This window comes from Zootoca vivipara, chromosome 13 (genome assembly GCF_965207765.1).
Source record: "Zootoca vivipara chromosome 13, rZooViv2.hap1.1, whole genome shotgun sequence".
Classification (NCBI taxonomy): Eukaryota; Metazoa; Chordata; class Lepidosauria; order Squamata; family Lacertidae; genus Zootoca; species Zootoca vivipara.
This window is the reverse complement of record NC_142596.1, coordinates 38,207,984-38,211,622: the sequence shown is the minus strand read 5'-3', so window position 1 is coordinate 38,211,622 and position 3,639 is coordinate 38,207,984. Positions and strand designations below refer to the sequence as shown.

General features: G+C 44.1%; 1 long non-coding RNA gene across 1 annotated transcript; it reads right to left on the bottom strand.

Annotated features, from left to right (window-relative positions):
- Positions 1-926: 926 nt before the first annotated feature.
- On the bottom strand, positions 927-3,263 carry LOC148683698 (uncharacterized). Its single transcript, XR_015946870.1, has 2 exons — positions 3,011-3,263; positions 927-1,316 (listed from the first exon to the last, which is right to left on the bottom strand). It is a non-coding gene; the product is annotated as an uncharacterized LOC148683698 (long non-coding RNA).
- Between the last annotated feature and the right edge of the window lie 376 nt (positions 3,264-3,639).

Sequence of the window (3,639 nt, the reverse complement as noted above, 5' to 3'; positions counted from 1 at the left end):
TAGGTGATCTTGCACCCGTGGCAGAACCGTCCAGATTGTGCCCCCCTAGCCACGGACAAATTAGCTCTTCTTTCCGCCTCTCTTCCAACCCCACCTCCTCCACCCATTCAAATCACCCTCTAGTTAAAACCATTTCTTATGAGGCAATAATCGATATTTATATTTATGGACATAGTTTAAAGCTGATTTTGCGCCCCCACCCATTGCCTGTGCCCCTGGTGGGGGCCCACCACACCACCCCCTAGCTACGACCCTGTCAGAGAGGTTAACTCTCAATGCCCTCTAAAGGTAAAGGGACCACTGACCATTAGGTCCAGTCGTGACCGACTCTGGGGTTGCGACGCTCATCTTGCTTTATTGGCCGAGGGAGCCGGCGTATAGCTTCTAGGTCATGTGGCCAGCATGACAAAGCCGCTTCTGGCGAACCAGAGCAGCGCATGGAAACGCTGTTTACCTTCCTGCCAGAGCGGTACCTATTTATCTACTTGCACTTTGATGTGCTTTTGAACTGCTAGGTTGGCAGGAGCTGGGACCAAGCAATGAGAGCTCACCCCGTTGCGGGGATTCAAACTGCCGACCTTCTGATCGGCAAGCCCTAGGCTCTGTGGTTTAACCCACAGCGCCACTCACGTACCTCTAGCTTCCCACTAATTTGTGGGCATTGGCCAAAAAGCCCAAGAACATCTTTTCGTCTCCAGGGCACCATTTCATAATGCTGTTGGTGTCCTATAGAAAGCAGAAGAGTGCCTTTAAAAAAAGCAAAAGTTCATTTTCATCCCAATCCAAGTGTCTCATTTAATTTGCAAACACAGGAAATTCAAGTACTATTCTTAGCCTCTATTGTGAAAACACCCTTGTGTGCACTTGTGAATTGACTGTAATGCGTACTAGAGGCTCATTTAAATTTGACTGAAGGCTGGGCTGTGGAGTGCTTGCAATTTTTTTATTTGCAGTCAGTGCCCGACGCACTTTATCAGTCATCTGTGAATTGATGTTGCCTTCAAGAACAGGTGCACTAGGACCCATGTTGGGACATGAAGGGTCTTCTGGCGCAGGAGAGCCAATGCAAAGGAAAGAGATGCGCCAGAAACACTGCAATGTGATTTTCCAGAGGGGTAGTTCTCTTAGTCCATTGTAGCAAGAAAGAGACCTGCAATGTTTTAAACACTAACTGATCATGATAAATAAGAGCAGGCATCCAAATCCAGAGCGAAATGGTTTTGCTTGATGCTGTGATTCTGTACATGTCCACCCATGTATTTGATGGTGCTTCTTCTTCTGAAATAAGTGTGCATAGTATTGTAGCTCCAGTCCCCCTGAAATCAATAGGACAAGTTGTGAGTTGTGACTAGATTTATGCACCATTACAGTGGTACCTCGACTTACAAATGACTCGACTTACAAATGACTAGACTTACGAACGGAGCTCCATCCGCCATCTTGGATGCGGTTTAGATAGGATTTTTTTCAACTTATGAATTTTTTATCCCAATGCATCCCTATGGGATTCGACTTATGATTTTTTTCGACTTACGAATGTGTGTTCGGAACGCATTAAATTTGTAAGTCGAGGTACCACTGTAATTTGAACAGGACTTTAGCATAACTCCCTTTTTGGGATGTAACTTTGGGTGAATCCCTGAAAAGATTAAACATAAATTAAAATGAGTACAGTTAACTCACATCTTATGCTTGTTTTTACTTAATCAATCGCAGCTTTGCACTGGTGGAGGGGGGGGGGGTAAATAAATAAATGGAAAGTGAAGGAAGTCCACTCCATTTATTTATTCCCCCACCAGTGGGTAGAGCAATGGATTTTACCTCTGATAACTTCTCTCTCTCATCATGGATGGTGGATCATATTATGAATGTATGTTCTTTAGTATCTTATTAATACTATTGCTAAAAGTTTGTCATAGCCTTTGTCTAGCACAATAAACTTAGGAACTTGAAATTTGGATTTAAGCTCTATATGGTAGGCCGGTTACTCTCTATTCTCCACCCAAGGCAGCAGGGGGCATTGTTAGAGTTCAAGGACATATTTCAGCCAGCTTAAAAACACTCAAAGGGGATGCAACTGGGCAGCCGGTATGATAGAGAGGGTTAGAGGACCACATTTGCTTTCCTTCGCCCTTGCCTGAGGTTCCCCATCTAATTCCACCCTACCAGTTGAAGGCTGGTTGTTCTTCAAGCGGATGGAAATGCTTCCATGTATGGGAACTTGTTTGTGACTCTGACAGACATGTGCATTGGTCTTTCTACCTTTATTTCAGTGGTATTATATGAGTGTCCTAGTAAGGAAGCAAGCAAGAAAGGTAACATTAGCCAAGGCTGGAGGAATGGATTGGTGTGATTTTTCCAGGCTGCAGGAAACCTGTGTTCTCTTTCTGAGTGCCTAAGGATGGCCATGCTGTCAGCGTGTCGCCTGTAATCTTCTTTTGCCTTATCTGCTGCGCATTGTTGCTGTGATGTCACTCCAGAGTGGGCTGAAATTCAGCTTCTATTTTCTGATCCCAGTTTCTCAAGGGTTTATGATAAACAGACACATTATTCACAGCAGGTAAAAAAAGGAGAGGAATGAATGAAAAATCTAAACAGTGTTCCCAAAGTGCATTTGAGCCCTTGATTTTTTTGGGGAAATAACAAACCACTGTGACTCATAGAGCATAGCTTTACATTTCAAAAAGAAAAAAGACTTGACCTCAAGGTGGGTTCTGGCAGAGTTCACATAGCAATCATGCCTGCATTGGTCCCATATGGACCGTCAAATGTGGTCAATACAGCAAGTTGTAGCTATCATTATACTTACTTGCTCGTGTTAGTGAGATCAGTGGAGTATCATCCTTAAACTTGGAAGCTTAGACAAAGTTAATTTAACCTTCTCTAAACATTAATCCATAATGCTTTAAGGCAGACTGGGTTTTCCCTGGTATTGCCTCTTTTCCTCACCTTAAAAACAACAATCATACATACTCTGGTTTGTGAAGAAGTAAAAGTAGTGTTTACTTACATAGTGCAGATCTTGAAGCAGCAGTTTCAGCAGCAAAATGAAGGCAGGTATATAACTACTACTAAGTTACAAAACTTGTAACTTCAAAAATGGTATTTGAGCTGTGTGGTCAACTTGAAAGCATGATGAAGAAAGAGGAGACTGCCCAAACAGGAAAGAAGTATGTAGTGTTACAGCTTACTGCCACGCTAGGCAAAGGAAGAGATCTCACAGGCTCTGTGAGCCTCAGCCCTTTTAGTGTGCTTAAGCAGGTTCTCCCATAAAGGAGAGCATGGGTTGAGGAAGGGTTAACAATACATCCCAGGGTGGGAGAGGCGGGTCAGTTTGGATGGCCACATGTGTGATTGGTGGGTGTGCTGTTGCTGGGGAAATTACCCTATATTATGCTTAGAGAGCAGCTTTCAGTTCCACTTTTGCTGCCCGCAACGAATCTCCCGCCCACCCTCCTCTAATTTTAGGTGTTTTTGCATTGACCTTGCTGCGCCTCTCATGGGGTCGCCTGTTTTGGATCAGGGGCCTGGTAGGAATTTTGTCACTTGGCTGATTGGCTGGTGCCAGGTGGTTTTTGCCTACTACGCTGCAATACGTCACAACTTGTAAGGCTGGCAGTTAGGCATTGGTTCAAATTG